The sequence below is a fragment of the Diceros bicornis genome, chromosome 22 (assembly GCF_020826845.1).
Source record: "Diceros bicornis minor isolate mBicDic1 chromosome 22, mDicBic1.mat.cur, whole genome shotgun sequence".
Classification (NCBI taxonomy): Eukaryota; Metazoa; Chordata; class Mammalia; order Perissodactyla; family Rhinocerotidae; genus Diceros; species Diceros bicornis.
In genome coordinates this window covers 56,718,001-56,735,320 of record NC_080761.1, presented here as the reverse complement: position 1 = coordinate 56,735,320, position 17,320 = coordinate 56,718,001, and the positions used below count along the sequence as shown (strand labels likewise).

The window sequence follows — 17,320 nt, the reverse complement described above, 5'->3', positions numbered from 1 at the left end:
AGACCCAGCCTCTCCTGCAGGGGGACGAGGGAGCCTCTCCTCTTGGCCACGGCCAGAGGGATGACTTAGGAGCCTCGACAAGCCCAGGTCAGAGCGGGGATTCCTTTTTTAAGTCTCACAACCACAAAATGCTACCCTCTTTGCCTTCATTTAGTGATTCCTTAAAAATATAGAGCAGAATTACAAAGTTAGGCCAGTTCGACCACAGGCCGTCATTCAACTTGAGTCAGCCAAGGCCAGAGTCAACACAAGGGCCTGTCCTTGCAATCAGCCTCCCTCCTGCGACGCAGCCTTCGCTCCCGGCCTGGCAAAGCCCACTGGAGAATCCACATGATCCTCGCTCCTGGCAGGACACAGGGAACGTGCACCCTTCCAACACCTCAGGCCGCCGAACCCACCTCAGCAACGACTTTAGACTTCCGCTCACTATCTTGTGCACACACAAACCTTTTGTTCTGATTCACCCGCTTCTGCGTCCCTTCGAAGGTGCCTCCAGGAATGCCAACTCAGCCCCTGCGATCAGCTGAGCACTTGCCAGCAAGGCCTGTTATTTTGAGACTCTGCCGCCTCTGAGCCATGTTCAACCCACACCCTGTCAACGGTGGACCCTGCAGCCACTGGGCGGGTGGACCGGCTTCCCAAGAGCACTCAGAACCGGACGAAGGACAACCACATGCCTAGCTGCGAGGAAGAGAGAGCAAAACCGCCAGCCCCACCTGAGGTCTGGGAAGGTCCCAGCCGCTCCCTAACCCGGAAGCACCAGGATTTCCTCTGCTGCTTAGAGACTCACTGTCCAGCCATCTACACATGGGTTCATGAGCAGAACTTCAAGTGTCTCTCCTTTCCAAATACCCAGCAGAGGTGTGACCCAACGTGAGCACTGCCACCGAGTGACCTTCGAGCAGGATGCTACAAACCCTGTACTGGACCTGATTCATCCTCCCATCAGCCTCCTCTGCGGTTCTCCCGCCTTCCAGATGCTTCCAGGCCAAGCTGCTGTGCTCCCCCACTCCTCTCCAGAGTGTTGGGAGAGGGGATGACCTAACGTGATGTGGTCTCAGCCTCGAGTCTCAGACCCCAGAAGCTGCCAAGGTCAGAGGGAAGACACGCCATCTCGGGGGGGGTGTAATCCGGGGCGAGATGGCTGTAGCGGAAGAGTCAAGTGCCTGTGCCCCTCGAGACGGCGGGAAGGGGCCTGGAGCAACCTCTGCTGCACACCCCAAGTGAAGCGAAGCTTAGAGGCAGTGTGACCCACTGGAAGTAACGCAGAGCTCCCCGGATTCTGGGAATTCGCTCTGTAGCCTCCACACGGGGAACAGATCCTCCCCGCTTCACAAGCCACTGCTCAAGGGACCCGGTCCCGCTCACCTACAACCTGCTCCTGGAGCCTCGCCTGATGGTCCCAGGGCCCAAGAAGGCCTGTCCTTCCAGCAGGGCGCACTGTCCTGAGCGGGTGGAGCTTCCCCCTCTGAGCCTGAGTCACCCTCTAGATGATTCGGGACGTGTGAGACAGAAGAGAGGCAGCTGGCGTGGCGCCGTCACACGGTCACCTCCCGGTGGGAGAACCCCGCCGAGGGATGAAGCGGCCCTCCCTCTGTGCCCTGCCGCCCTGGGGAGGCGCCCCCTGCAGGACCACGCGAGGGAGCAGGGCAGGCACTGAGCGCCGACGGAGGCAGAGGAGGCTCCTCAGCTCCAGCCAGGAGGTCCGTCCTCACAGTTCACGGGAACCAAAGTCAGCTGAAAAATCTAAGAGGTTCCAGAACACTCTCACCCCACCATAAGCGAGGCTGCCCCCTCTGCCCCACCAGGGCCCTGCCACCCCGTCCCGCAGAGGATAGTGTTGTGGCCCAGAATGACTCGGCTCCGCTGGCGACGGTACAGGAGGAAGGTGCCTGCCTCGGCTGGGTCATGGGCACACCAGGCGCCCCCCAGGGAAAGTCCTCGGGCGCTGCACACACTCGCTACCTCACACACACTGGTGTCTGCGCCCAGCGACAGGGCACGTGGGGAAAGGATGCAGGGACAGAGGGGACGACAAACGTGGGTGCTGGGACTGTGCCAGCCAGAGGGAAGGGCTCAGTACTCCCACATTTTAGGACCCTTTCTCGTAGGACACGTGCATTTTTGAAGACTGAGGAAATGTAATTGAGCTTCACCAATCTCTTTTCTGACCGTCAGACTTAACTCAGCTGACAGAAAACAGGGTGTGTGTCGACACAGATCAAACAGCCCCACTGGCACTTCGTTTCCTGCAGAACTGGACCTGGAGCGTCGCCAGGTGGCTGTGCCACCCCACCAGGAGCGCCCCGTCCCACCAGCTCCCGGGCACCCTCTCCCTGCAGGTGCCCATGGGTGCGTCCAGCCACAGAAACATAACTGACCCTCCCATTTGGGCATGCCCTTGTAACACCAACCGCAGCCCCGAGAAGACCCTGGGCCTCCCAAGAGCACGCAGTCCACGGGCAATGCAGGCCAGGCCCCTGGTGTCCCGTGGGTCCCTGGTAACGACCGCTCCCAAGGACAGGGCTAGTGGGAGGTCTCCATCCCAACTCCCACCTTTCCTCAGGCTGGGACTCAGAGCGAGAACTCTGAGGGGCAAACGCGCACCTGTGGGGGTTCTGCTGCTGGGGTGGGTGCCGCCCCTTGCGGCCGGGGAGTGCACGGCGGGCTGACCTCAGACAGACACGGCCTGGGCTCTGGTCCTGGGAACGTGCCCCTCCCTCATCTGCAAAGCCCGCCACCGGCCAGGCCTCAGCCAGGCACTTCTGCTCTCCCGGCGACCACACAGAGGGACGTGGTCTAGACGGCCACCGGGGTGGTGAGGACACCGTTTCCTGCCAAGTCGCTTCCTACCCTCCTGGCGCACAGGTTCAGGATGGCGCCGCCCTGCTTCCGTCTGGGCTCCTCACCCCCTGCGGCCCAGTGCCACCCAGCCACGTGCCTGCTGGGGACCCCTGAGCCGCTGTGTGCCAGACACAGTGAGGGACACAGGTCAGGCCTGCGAGTGCCCGCTGAGGGCCAAATGCAGGCACGGCAAGGTGGGCACGGGCAGCAGAGGAGAGGGTGGGCATCCTCGGCCAGGTGCGGCTCTCAGTGCTGCACAGACGTTGAGGGGGCGAATCCTCAGGGCCCCTGAGGCGCTGGCCTCCAGTTCAGACAGGAGGAAACTGAGGCACAGACAGCTCCCAGCCCCTGCTTGGCCCTCCACCTCCACCAGGACCACTCCCCTGCACTGGGACGCGACCTGACAACACTCACACAGCCCTACCTCCAGGTGGGGGGTGGTGGGCACCCCCAGAGAGGAAGTGCCTCCTAAGAGAGCAGAAAACCAGGTGGACCCAGGCTGGCCGTGGGGACCAGGGAAAGCAGAATGTGCGTCCTCCTCACCTTGGACCTTGTGGGCAGCCCACGCGGCGTCTCTCAGCGCTGCCTCAGCCCCTCCCCACCCACCTCCTGTCCACGTCCCTCCTGCCTCCGGGGAACCTCTACTCAGCTCTGGGTCCGGAAGCTGATGCGAGCCTGGGGGAGGGGCAAGGAGGGGATGTGCAGGGGCCCGGGGGGAAGTCGCCCCATCTCAGGCCCAGGAAGCACCGCGTCCTGGAGCACCGACCGCCAGGGCAGCCGGGCTCCTTCTCCCACGATGTTCACCCGCCAGGCACCTGACCACCTGATGCCCCGCTGGCGGCAGCCCCGCTGTGGGCCAGCTCCCCACCCTCCCTCCCTGCCAGCAGCCTCCCCCTCACCCTCTGGCTGCCTTGTCTTAGCCTCACTCCTCGCCTGTGGGAGGCCAAGGAGACGCATCTGGGGCATCAACTTCCCCATCATCCCAGCAAGAGCCTTCCTGGCTGGGAAGGAGTGAGCCAGGTCACCCAAGGACACAGGGCTGTGCTGGCCTCTCACGGGTCCTTCCAGCAACTCGATGCGCCAGGAACCATCATCATTATCCCTGTTCTGCAGATAAGAACACCATGGCCTGGAATCTTCCGATTCACCGTCGGACCCCGGCCTGTCCCCCAACACCATCTGGAGGCTCCCTGGGGCCCGAAAGTCAAATTTCCTCGCCTATGGGTAGACCCAGGTGGACCCCATCAAGTTAGTAAACACACCTGGGCGTAAGCGTGCTCGCTTAAATCCAGTTTCTCATCAAAATCTCAAACTTGCTCCAAGTTAGAGTCCAGCAACTCTTTACAAAGGACGGGTTCTGAGCGACAGTGGCCGCATCGGAATCTCCAGGCCCTTGGATGTGTCCCGGCCTCCAGGCAACGCTACTCCTCAGGGAAGTCCGGGACGCAAGCCTTCCAAAAAGATGCCCGTTGCTAATTAGGTCAGCCAAGAGTGCACGAGACTCTCTCTTTCCTGCTGGCTTTAAATAAAAAGCATAAAAATGAAATGAAATCATTCACACAAACTGAAGTCCACACGGTGAATGAAGAGACTGGTTTCATGCTCAGCAGTATGTGGCTCCCGGGTCTCTGTTCAATGTCAAGCTGTCTCAGATGCGGCGTCTGAAAGCTCAAACGATGGCAAAACCTCATTAAAAACTCGGCAACTACAAAACTCGTACCACGGTTTCCAAAACCGCAGCTTCACCCTGACCCGTGGTCACAGGGGAACACTGAGCAGAGGCTTCGCAGGAGGAGAGAGTCCCCAGCCTGGCTGCCCAGGACAGGCCCCAGGCCCAGCATGCCAATCACACCCAAAGTGTCCTCAGGTGACAGAAGGGTCTAGAAACATTTCAGCCACAGGGAGGGAGATTACTCAGAGGCAAGGACATACAGCACAAAATTTCAGAACTGGAAGGATTTTCTCGCAATAATTTCCCAACTTGCAGACGGGAAACTTGAAGCGCCGGCCCCAGCTTGCCCAGGCTGCCCAGCTCCCCGGCCCCCCGCCCCGCAGGACCCCTGGGGCTGTCTCTCTTCTACGCTGGAAAAGCGGAGGCACGCCATGCTAGGCAGCCCCCTCACACACACACCTTCGTGGACCCCACTGTCAGCAGGTAAGAGGCCCGTCAATCTGCAGTGGGAAACAATTTACTGCCTCCCTGGGGCGTCTGCCGCCCCGGGCAAAAGCCGTCACCCAGCCAGCAGCAGGGCCCGGACCCAGAGGAGGACACCCAAAAGTTATCGCTCACTGGTGAGGGCGGAGGCGGGCCTGGCTTTCTGGAGAAGTCAGACCAGCTCCGCCACGTGCGTTTCCTCCACCTCAGCGATCCCACAAGTTCAAAAGGATGCCGGCCCAAGACTGCTTATCTCCTCGTCTGTCGCTTCAACAGCAAAGATTTACAATCTAAGTGTGCACGCGTCAGGAACTGGCTGAATAAACAGTAATATCGGAGCACGCGCTGCAGGCAGCACAAACCACACAGTCAGTGTTTACTGACAAGGACAGAGGAACACAAGACATTACTCAGTGCGAAGAGGAGCCGGTGAGACAGCACCTACACGGAAGCTTATCCGCGTAGAGCAAGTCAGGGGAGCTCACGCTCTGTGCCGTGGGCGGCACACACTGAGCACCCAGCCCTCGCCTGTGCCAACTCCTGGGTCTGGATCCTGGCGGGGCGGCCTCCTGCTGTTGCAGGTGAGCTCGCTGGGCTGGGTGCACCTGACCTCAGAGCTGGAGCACCTGGCAGGACCACCTGTTATAGACGGCTGGGGGCGGGGGGCGCCGGGTGCGAGCCACACTCAGTTCTGGGCGGGGGGCTTCAGGGGCATCTGTAAATATCTTCTTTGGACTCTGCTGTATCTTGTAAATTGTTTTTACTTTAGAAAATGCATTTTTCAGTGTTTTTCTCACAAAACAATCATGTTGTTTCCAAACAACAGCAGTTTCCCCAGATTCTCTCTGTTCCCCGAAAGGCCACCCTACAGCGAAGGGGAAGGTGGCCCTGAATTCCCCCAGGAGCCACTCCTGCCATCCTCAGGGACACATTCCCGTCCTCCCGTCCTCGGCGGGCCCGGGGCCACATTCTGGGATCCCCAGCAGCACTCCACTTCCTCACATCTTCGTCTCCCGGTGTCGCCCTTCATTCACCTCCACATCTGCGCTGCCTGCCCGTCGAGGTCTGACCCGTCCATTGATCCCCCGAGAGAGACGCCAGAGCCCAGCTGCCCAGGTTGAGCTCCGGGGCCCTCACCAGCGAGTGACGCGGGTCAGCGATCGAACCTCTGCCCTCGGATTCTGAGCTGAAAGACGGAGCTGGCCTCAAAAAGTGTGCGGGCTACTCATGACACGGCACGACAGGCTGTAAGTACTACCGTCAGTAATAACGTCACCGAAATCTACCTCGGACCAGCCCGCGCCGTTTGCTTAGCCTTGAACAAGATCGTCCAATCGCAGCTGCATCTAACCTGCTAAGAGCAGCAGCCGTAAAAAACCAACTCTGCCAAGTTTCACATTTTGTTCTTTCTACAATGACTTTTCCCCAAAGAAACTGATCATAGCGGGGCAGAGTGTCCTTGGCGCCCAAGGACATCTACTCGTTTACGCACCTCTGGGCTGCTCCAGTCTCGGCCTCTGACTCACAACCTGTCCTGGAAGACGCCACCCCCGCAGAGTGGCACCTGACGTGGATACCGACTCACGCAGCCACTCGACATTTAGACTCCAAAGTAGTAAGCGTAAGACCCGTGGAGGGGAGGAGGGGGTCGGGGTCGGACAGAGCAGCCTCTGAGAGCCAGGCCGGAGAGGTGTCCCCGCCAGCGCACTGTGCACGCCTTGGGGACCGCACTGTGTTCCAAGCGCCTGCACCTCGGCCCCGGCCACTCTGTGTCCCCACCCATCATCTCTGGGGCCTGGGGAGTAAGGCCCATGGCAGGGACAGCGGGAGCTGTGCCCACGGGTACCAGCCGCCTGGGACACCTGCATGCACTCGGTGATCACTTTAAGGATGTAACTCTTTAAAACACTTAGTAACTGGGATGAGTCAGCGGTGGCTCTCGACCAGACGGCTGTCTCTCGGAGAACAGAAATAAAACAGCCCTCCCTGATGTGGGTGTGGTTGCCACAGGATCACCGTGTTTAAGTGGTTGGAGCATGAGCCTCTCTCGGAAGAGACAAAGAGCCACTGCAGTCCAGAAAGTGGGAGGGGTTGGCATAGAGCCTGGAGGGGCAGAGACATGCAACGCATGTCCCACCTCACCAGGTGCACCCCCAGGACCGCAGCCGCAGGGCTTCCTCTCCACGGGCCCTGGCCCCACTCTGGGGTTTAGGCAGAATGACAGCTAGCCCCTCGCCTTGTGCCTCCAGGCCCGCACAGCCTGATAGCTGCCTCGCCCCACTATGTTCCCTGCTGGGTGACTTCTCCAGGGGCCTGGGGCTCGGGGGTAGCCATGGCTCACAGCTCGACCTCACTCCTGAGAACAGTGCCTCCCACGAGTTCTGCTGCTGGGGTCCAGACGGTGAGTTTGATCCCAGCTCAGATGAGCCTGCCCATCTGGGATGGATGTACTAGAGGAGTGTGAGGCTTGGGCCAACGGGTGAGGTACAAAAGGATCTCACACACACATGCACACAACACACCTGCACATGCACACATACATCACACAAGCACACCAGCACATACATCACACGCATACACCACACACGCACACATCACACGTGCACAAGAACACCACACGTGCACACGTGCACTTACACTGTGTACACACCATATACACACATGCACATGCACACACCACATGCCTGAACACACACACAGGCCAAGGAACTGGGGAAGAGTGCAGGCAGAGGTGGCCCAGCCCCTTGTGGGCCTCACACTCCCACCTCCTGTGGCGACTGCTGAAGGTGACACGGGCAACAAGAGCTGAGGCCCTGGGACAGAGCGCAAGGGGGAACCCCGAAACGTGGGCCGGCCTGACTCTCTCAACCTGAAAGGTCCCAGGCGTGTCAGTGCAATGCCCCCTTGAGCTGCGTCCTGGAGCAGCGTCCCTAGGCAGCCGGTGGCCGAGACTGACCCAGCACAGGGTGAGACGCCCTCTGGGGACTCGCAGATCCCGAAAAACACACACGGATTTGGTGTTGCAGAATGAGGCTCAACAACCACGTGGACGTGAGGGAGCTTCCAAATGGAGACTTTCCTTAAACACAGAAGCCATCACCCCACACTCTGTAGGACAGCCACCATCAAGAAAACAGGAGGGCCGGCCCCGTGGCTTAGCGGTTAAGTGGGCGCACTCTGCTACTGGCGGCTCGGGTTTAGATCCCGGGCGCGCACCGACGCACCGTTTCTCCGGCCATGCTGAGGCCGTGTCCCACATACAGCAACTAGAAGGATGTGCAGCTATGACATACAACTATCTACTGGGGCTTTGGGGAAAAAAAAGGAGGAGGATTCAGAGCCGGTCTTCCTCAGCAAAAAGAGGAGGATTAGCATGGGTGTTAGCTCAGGGCTGATCTTCCTCACAAAAAAAAAAAAAAAAAGAAAACAGGAAACAGGGGCCAGCCTGGTGATGTAGCCGTTTGGTGTGCACGCTCCGCTGTGGCGGCCCAGGGTTCACAGGTTCGGATCCTGGGCGTGCACGAACACGCCGTTTGTCAAGCCATGCTGTGGCAGTGTCCTATATAAAGTAGAGGAAGATGGGCATGGATGCTAGCCCAGGGCCAATCTTTCTCAGCAAAAAAGAGGAGGATTGGCATCAAATGTTAGCTCAGGGCTGATCTTCTTCACCAAAAAAAGAAAACAGGAAACAACAAGCGTTGGGAGGACGTTGAGAAACGGCAGCCCTGGCACACTGCTGGCAGGAACGTAAAACGGTGCAGGTGCAGCTGCTGTGGGAAATGGTACAGAGGTTCCTCAAAAAATGAGGCCTAGAATTGCCACATGATCCGTTAGTTCCACTTCTGGGTATTTACCCAAAAGAACTGAAGGCAGGGTCTTGAACAGATATCTGCATACTCATCATTACGGCGGCATTATTCACAACAGCCTAAAGAGGGAAGTATCCCAAGTGCCCATCGACGGACGAACAGATAAAGAAAACGTGGTCCATCCACACAATGGGATGTTACTCCATTCCCCGGCAGGGAAGAGGGCGTCCAGTCACTCTGCAGACGCCCCCGTCTGCCGCCCCTCCAAGGTGGCCGGGTCAGCTCCACCACCGCCACCCAGCACTGCACCCAGTACCCAGGGCTCCCTAAGCCAACAAGGCAGCCACTCAGAGCCACCAGCACGTGGGGACACTCGGCCTTTGACCTTTCCATAGGTCCTCTCTGTGTGACACGGGAGTGACACGGGAGGTGGCACAGCTCCCCTGCACATGGAGAGAGGCAGAGGGCAGGCAGCATCTGGGAGCAACGGAGACAGCGCTGGAGCGCCAGCAGCCTGCTCCCCTCCTAGAACCTCTGCCTCTGCTGACTCGGCCCTTCCGCCAGGGCCAGCTCCACCCCTGCAAGTGGAGGACGCACGAGCACCTCCTGTGGGAGCAGAGCCGACAACCGTCTCCAGGTGTCCCAGTTTCAAGATGGGCCAGACTTTGGCTGGAAGAGGCAATAACACGTCTGAAAAGTGGATTGGGATCCCCCACACAGCCAGCCAGGCCCAGGACACATCCATCGTGGCTGTCCCGCCCCCACCCGAGTCTGCGGAAGCTCAGTGGAGGGCAGGGTCACAGGTCACGGTCCTGGTGCTAGCCAGGCTCCAGGAAACTTCTAGAAGCGCGGATGTCAGCAGAAGGGTGCTGGCTGCTTTCCGGGCTAAGGCTCACTCTCCCAACCAAGAGCTTCTGGACACGCACCCCAGGCTGACGTCCGGAAGAGACCTGAGGTCGGCTAGAACACAGGTGTGTGTCCGTGTGTGTATTCACGCGTGTGTCCGTTTGTCTGGTGGGTGTGCATTTGCGTGTGTGTGCGCTGAAATAAAGTCAGAGCTGACGGAGAATTACGGCAAGACCAGGGTGAGCACCGAGTTACACACGGACGCTGTTGGTAAAGGAAGGGAGGCCTGACAGGGTCACGGTCCTCACGGCTTGCTGGGAGAGAGAGCTTTCCTCCGCGTAGGGCCCGGGAACAGTTCCTGACGTGGTCTTTCCCCGACAGGCACAGGCAGGGACAACATCAGCAGTGCCTCTGGCGGGAAGGGGGACCATTTCCAAAAGCTTGTCCCTACAGTAACCCGCTACCCGCCTTCTGATGCGCGCGCACACTGCGCCCCCCCCCCCCACAGTGAGGCACAGTGTCGGCAAACCACGTCCTGCAGTTGAGGGAACAGCACCCTGCAGACCCGCCCAATAAGAACCGGCAGGGAGGGGGGGAGTTGGCGAGAGCCCTCAGACCACCTAACTTTCAGGACATGACACAGAACAAGCCAGAAACATCTGCAGAGGAAGTGAACCCACTGCCTCACTGACACAAGGCTAATCTACGGCCATACAGACGCTTCTGGAAACCAACCCCGGGGCTAGGACCATAACCCCGGGAACCGTAAGCTGGAAAAGACAAGCCCAACGTCCCGAGGGCAGGAGCTCACTGCTAAGGTCCCACTGGGCAGTGTGTTGAATTCAAAAGTCAGTCGGCCAAGGCGTAAGCTCACCTGTGTCACGGCTGAGGACACACAGGAGCTGGTGACAGGGCCCAAGCCAACAGGGGCACGGCCTGGACTGGACACGGGGTAGCGAGGGCCCAGCGCGGGGCTGCGAGGACTGGTACCTGAAGCCAGTGGCTGCCCTCCTGAGCATCAAGCGTGCTGAGGCTGAGGGGCCTGCCCAGCCACCCGGGCCTCTGGCTCCTGAGGCCAGGCCCGGGGATGGCGTTCGCTAGGCCCGCTCACCCCGCCCTCTCCACTGTGCACACCCGGGGCGTGTGGACGCCCGTGCACAGTGCACGTCCGGCCAGGTCCCTGGGGCAGCAGGGACGCTGGACAAGGAGAGGTCTGGCCAGCTGGGCCCAGCCACTGTTGACCGCTCCTGCCGCCAGCAGGGCCCCCTTTAGGTGAAGCCCAGGCCAGGGCAGACCCGGCACACCTCCTGCTCCCACCTTACGTGTCCCCCAGACACACACCCTCCTCCTCCCTCCTCGTTAAACCCTACCTGTCCTCCGGGACGGGACTCCAGCCCCTCTGGAGCTGCTCTCTGCTTTAAACCCCTGGAGCGCCACCCCTCAAAGCTCCGCCCCAGATCAGCGGCAGCTGCAGTAGAGTCCTGCCCGTGGGCACATTCTCGGCCCCTGGGAGTTTGCACAAGCCCTCCAGGTGATTCCTACACACGCCCAAGTCTGGATACCACTGGCCTGGATGACGCAGTTTCACACTAGATTTTACACATTCTTTGCCGCTGGGTGAGGGTTTCATTTATCTTGTCTCTGCGAGTGGGTGTGAAGCCCTCTGAGCACAAGAACATTTCTTAAGGGACCTCTTCCTATGGCTGCTGTAAAAAATGACCACACACTTAGTGGCTTAAAATGACAAATTTACGATCACAACAGTTCTCAAGGTCAGAAGTCCAACGTGGGACTCACTGAGCTAAAACCCAGGAGTCGGCTGCATGCCTTCTGGAAGCTGTAGGGAGAGGCTGTTCCTTTGTCTTTTCCAGCCTCTAGAGGCCTCCTGCGTTCCTTGGCCCACGGCCCCTCCCTCCATCTTCAAAGCCAGGGAAGGGGATTAGAAGATGCCACCCCAAACAGGCCACTGTTCCGGCACAAAGGGCAGAATCTGCTCACCGAGAGACAAAAGCCAATCATCAAGAGGCAAGATGGCGGCAGAGAAAGGGCATTTTATTAAGCAATAAGCTAGCAAAACGGAAGATGGGGGGACTAGCGTCCTAAAGAACCATCTTAAGGGGGTGCAGAATCTTGAAGCAGTTATACAGGCCAGTGGGTTATGGAGGGCGTTAGGAATGTTGACCCTCTGTGCTACAGACTGGGAGTTGCCAAACCAGATCTTTCATTGGTGATGGCTATCAGCAAAGACTCTGTGCCCAGGGGTCATCACATTCCTAAGGAACTCAAAAGAACAACGTTACTGTCTTATCACAGCTGGGAGGTACGTGCAAAAGCAGGCAGATGATCTGGGCAGTGCAGATCCATCTAGGTTAGTTAGTCAGAGGTCATCCAAAGTCACAATATGGCTTCTTTTCTACAATGTGGCTTCCCTACGTCAACCTTGTGTTGAGCTGGTATTAATACTTTGGCATGAGGATTATTTTAAGTTGAAGGCAGTTGAGAAACAGCTGAAACGGGAAGAGCTCCCTGCCCTCCCCATTGCCCTAAAAGCAGGACATAAATTTCCCTTTGTAACAGTGTGCCAGAGACAGCACTGAGATGAGTCTGCATAACAAACTTTACTGAACATCCCTTAGCTACCATACATTTCCTAGTCATCCTTCCAGAATTTACTGCCCCTAGGAGCCCAAACCCCCTTTCCTTTGTCTTGTCACTTCACAATTTATCACCCTTTGTTAAAATGATATATAAGCCCCAAGTCTAACTGCTTCTTTAAGTTTTTCTTCTTTCCTGTGAAGCCCCTGTGCACATAACAATATTAAAATGTGTGTGCCTTTTCTCCTGTTAATCTGTCATTTGTCAGTTTAATTCATAGGCCCCACTGACCGAACCTAAGAGAGCAGAGGAACAGTTTTTCCTCCCCTATACCAGTAGCATCTCCTCTCTGCCCTCCTGACTCTCTCTCATTAGGAATCTTGTGATTACGTTTAGGGCCCACCTAGACAATCCAGGATCGTCTCCTCATCTCAAAATCCTTAACTTAATCACACCTGCAAAGTTCCTTTACGAGGAAAGGTTACATATTCCCAGGGTCCAGGGATTAAGATGTGGATGTCTTTAGGGGCCATTATTCTGCCTCTTGCAGACTCTAGCAGACCCCTCCTGATTCGGTAACGAGTCCCAGGATGGGCACAACTCCTGATTTTTTGTTTAGAAAAAAATTAGATTTTTAGGTGGTCTCCCAATTTCTTGATGCTGAGAAGTAATTAATATATATTTTTAAACCTTGGAAGTCCAAACAAAACCTGTCTGCCTCCTGAGGGCTGAGTTAGCCGCCTGAGAGGGCAGACCCCCACTGGGGGCCCTGCAGGATGGGGGGGGACACGACTCTGCTGCACACCCCCTTGAGGACAGGATGGGAGGTGTCCAGGCAGAAATCCAGGCCAGAAAAAGTCAGGGTAAAGCAACCATAAGGTAGCATCAATTTTAAGAATGCTGGTTGAATAAAAATGCAAATGACTGTTCACAGAAACTGGAAAATAATAAGGAAACCAGCACATTCCATGGCAATCTGGACTGGAGGAGTCATTCAGATGCAAATTTTACCCCAATTTTGGAAGGATTACAAGCACCAGCATTCAGAGCCGGGTCCTATGTAAATACCAGCCTCAGCCTCCCTCCACAGCTCCCAACCCGGCACTCGCTTGCCACTGTTTCTTTTCATGCGGCCCCTAAACACAGCGGCCTGTTCAAGCAGGTGCCGCCTAGTGAGTTTCTGCTGTGTTTTTGACCCCCCATCCCCCGGCCCAGCCCCTGGGGACGGCGCTCTCCCCAGATCTCAGACTTCCACATACTTGGGCCCTACTGGACACGGCACATGTGAGCAGCTCGCTGTACAGAACTATGTTTCAAGGAAGACCTGGGGGCAGCCACACCCGCTTCTTCACGCAGAGCTGTCAGGGCCTCTACCGGTCCCGCAGGTCCTGCCTAGCCCCACCCACCGCCAGCCCCTGGAGGGCCCGGCCTGGGCGCCCCGCATGGCCACACCCACAGGTAGCTGGTGCCCACAGCCTCCACCCCCATCCTTACAGAGCACGTGCGAAATGGAAAAACCAAGACATGGAGGCAATCCAAGGGATAAAGGAAGGTGGTGAACACTCCTGGCCTTGTGACCTGAATTGGCCGCCAGCAAAAGGACCCAGGAGCATCCCCCAGCCAGTGGAACGCCCACCCCGAATCACAGCCTCAGCCCTGGGCGCTCGCTGACCAGCCAGACGGAATTCTCACAGACGGACTCCTCCGGTCCTCGAGAAGGGTGGCCAGTCATCTGGGCCCCGGTTACTCCAAGCCGGGGACAGAAGGACACCTGCCTGCTTGCTCAGCTCACTCCCACCCAACCGAGCCGTGAGCACTGGGAAAACAAAAGCCTATCTACACAGATAAGAAACGCAGGATGCGCTGGGTACTCGGCCTCTCTGTGCACCAGCTCCTCGTCAACAAAGTGGAGAGGGTCGGACGTCACCCCACTATTCAGGGGATTCAGCAAGGTCACACATGGCAAGCACTCAGGACAAAAATCAAACTCTGATTTTTACGCACTCTTGTGCCCAGCGTTTGCAGACCCTCTCGGATTTTTTTCTAGTAGAAAATAACCAATCAAACCATCTGTAAAGAAAGAGAAGAAAACACCGGGCCTCTGGCAGCAAACCCTAAAGTGCCAGGCCTCTGCCACTCACCCGGCGGCCTCATCGCTCCCGGGGCCAGGCTTGCCGGCTGGCTCCCTGACTCTGCACTGGCCACAGGGAGGATGGCGCTCAGGACACGGTCCGACCCGGTTGCCCCATCCTCACGGGCACCCCTGCTGCCCAGGGCAGGGCGTCTGTCCTGACACTGCACGGCTGGGGGCACGGGCTGGGCGGGGCCGCAGGGCTGGGCCACCACAAGGCGCGCCGTTCAGCAGGGGACAAGGCCCCCAGTGAGCCTCCCTTGGGCCATGGAACATGCTTGCCCCATTCTCTCCCTTTGAATGGCAGGCTGTGCACGATGTGGGCCCGATTGTTCTCCTGTGTGGGCTCATTCAGGGCATGCGGGCAGGGCCCCAGGCAGAGGAAGGAGCTCCTGTTCTGGGGAGACAGGCCCCTCTACACTCTGTGGGGAGGGAGACGGGGTCCCGCCACGGGCCGGCCCGTCAGTGCCCAAGGACCATGCAGGCCTGGCCACAGCGGTCAGCGAGGGCTCGGGCTCCAGGTGAGGACGGGCCTCTTCCAGGCTCCCTGTAGGCCCTGGGCAGGCACAACTCCCCTCCCCCAACAAGCGTCAGAGTCCAACCTTGAAAACGGGGAGTTGAGGAGCACGGTCGTGCGGTGAGGGTGAATGAGGGGGTACTGTGTGCAAAGCGCTCCTGACTGCCAGCCACAGCACAGCCGGGTGGAGTAACACCAACCCGGGGCAAGTGCTGGCCGAGGAGCACCCCCTGTCCCCGGCTGCAGGCCCTGGCCGCCTCCTGACCACTGCCTATCAGCACGTCCTCCTGTGAGCGGGCCTAGCCCAGGGACTGTCGCACGGTGTCTGAGGGGCGAGTAGGGTGCACGAGCACTGCCCCCATTACCCTGCAGGGCCCGCAAGGAGGCACAGCGTGGGCAGCAGCAGGCAGGGAGGCTTGCCAGGGTCTGACACTGCAGGCTCTGCCTCCTAGACCACGGCCTCCGACCCTGCACCCAGCACTGACCCCCACTGCACCCCTGCCCACAGGCTGAGCCACTGCAGCTCACTGCTGCCATGGGCGACCCTATGCTCCTTGAGATGGGGACACAGGCTGGGACACGGCAGCGCTTGGTGACGGTGGGCACCGACCCACGTGTGCCACCAGAAATGGGCGCAGGCTCCCGGTGCTCAAGGCCGTCACCAGGACGGAGGTCTGGCTGACATGTCCCCTGCTGAGGAAGCAGGAAGGTGACCCGGGGCGCACAGGTAACTGCCACGCACACTGAGTGTTTGAGCCTCAGTCATAAGCAAGACAGGGACTGGCCGTGCCCGTCTGACAGATGGACGCTGTAGGCGAGGTCCACGCCCTGCCCCGGCAGGACAGAAACCCGCTCGGTCCCAGACTTCAAGTCTAAAATCCCTTAAACGAGCAACCAAGGTGCGAGTTCATCCACCTGCTGAAACAAACAGTGCCCAGGCGTTGCCAGCAGGACCACCCTTGTCCCTTCCAACTGGACAGTTTCTAATAATCCACAGAAGCAGTGGGAACGGGTCAGTCTGCTCAAGATGCAAGACTGTGACAAAGAGGAGTGACAGACGCAGACCCTGCAGAGAACAGACCCCTGTGACCCCAGGTACCTCCTCCTCCCTCAAAGAGCCTTTGGTGACAACGGCCTGAGCGTCAGGCTGAGAGACAAGTGGCAGTTTGGTAACGGCTGGTGCTTCATGGGCTCAGTAGGAATGTCACATCCCAGCCTGGCTGGGGGACGACCCTCAGAGGCTCTCAGGGCCTTGTGACGCTCATCAGAGGTCCAAGAAGGCACGTTCAAGGACGTCTGCTGGGGAGCTGGGTGACCCTCACCAGTGACAGAGCTGGGTCATGAATTAGAGAAAATATTAATCCATCCATCATGAGCTTAAAGCTGCTCCAGTCAAACCGGCACCATGAAAAGGCTTTATTCTGTCATTCGTGAGAGACTAAGAACGTTTCTGGCTTTAAAGGTATTTTCAGGCGATGAAATCAAGCATTCTTTATATCCTTCAACTAGAATTATAAATAATTTATGTATTTTAAGACTTTTAAATCTGTAATACGCTTGACAACTTTAGGATATCATCGTAGATTTATAATAGATGAGCTATCTGTTCTAAAGAATAGGATTTTTTGAATCCTCTTGCCCTTTAAGATCTCGCTGCTGAGAGGGGAAACCACTCTGCTCCGTAAATCGCCTACGAGGATAACTAGCTCCGAAGGCAATTTTCTTAAAGCAGCAGCAATATTAAAAGAAACACTTGTACCTGGGGAACATATTTCTTCTGTGATTAAAGATCTCACCAAAATATTAAGGTGCCAAAGAGAGGCTAAGGGTTTCAAACAGCAGCCTTCACCATCCACAAATAATGAGATGCGGAATTCGACTCCACTCTGTTTAAAAGGTGTGGCTCCTTCAGCACTGGCTCAGCAGACAGGCCTCAAGATCATCACAGCCCACAGACCCCAGGCCCCAGGGTGCACCGATCCGTCCACTGGGTTTAGGGTAAAAAGCAAGAGAAGTGTCTATTTTTAAAAGCCTATTTACCGGTACTGTACTTCGCCTTGACAAAAACGCAGAGAACCCACCGCATGAATTTTGGCCGAATGACAACCAATCCACCCATGTTCAAGTTCACCACATCTTAGTATTAATTTTAAGCATTAATTCAACCCTATTTAGCCCAAGAACACACCGTATAATAATTCTGCCGTCAGTGCACAGCCTTGCTCACAGCCACAAAGCACACGCACTAGCTAGGGTGACAAGTGCCGGGGACACAAACAGCCTGCCTTCACTCTTACCAAGAACAGTCCAGACAGACGACAGAGGCCCAGTGGTTCATCATCTCCCTCTGAACCTGACCCTCGTCGTGCGGGCCACCCAGGACACAGGCTTCTCTCCCACAGACCCCTCACCTGCACACACCC

At 57.7% G+C, this 17,320-nt stretch overlaps 1 protein-coding gene across 8 annotated transcripts in view; it reads right to left on the bottom strand.

Moving 5' to 3' along the window:
• SEMA4D (semaphorin 4D) overlaps positions 1–17,320 on the bottom strand; it is a 120,678-nt gene that overhangs the window by 62,645 nt on the left and 40,713 nt on the right. The window contains exon 1 of one of the 8 annotated variants that reach the window (XM_058566049.1): positions 10,529–10,703. The exons of 4 other annotated variants lie outside the window; for them this stretch is intronic. The gene's annotated coding sequence lies outside the window, so the exon portion shown is untranslated. 3 more of the 8 variants (XM_058566050.1, XM_058566045.1, XM_058566046.1) reach the window with 3 other exon arrangements.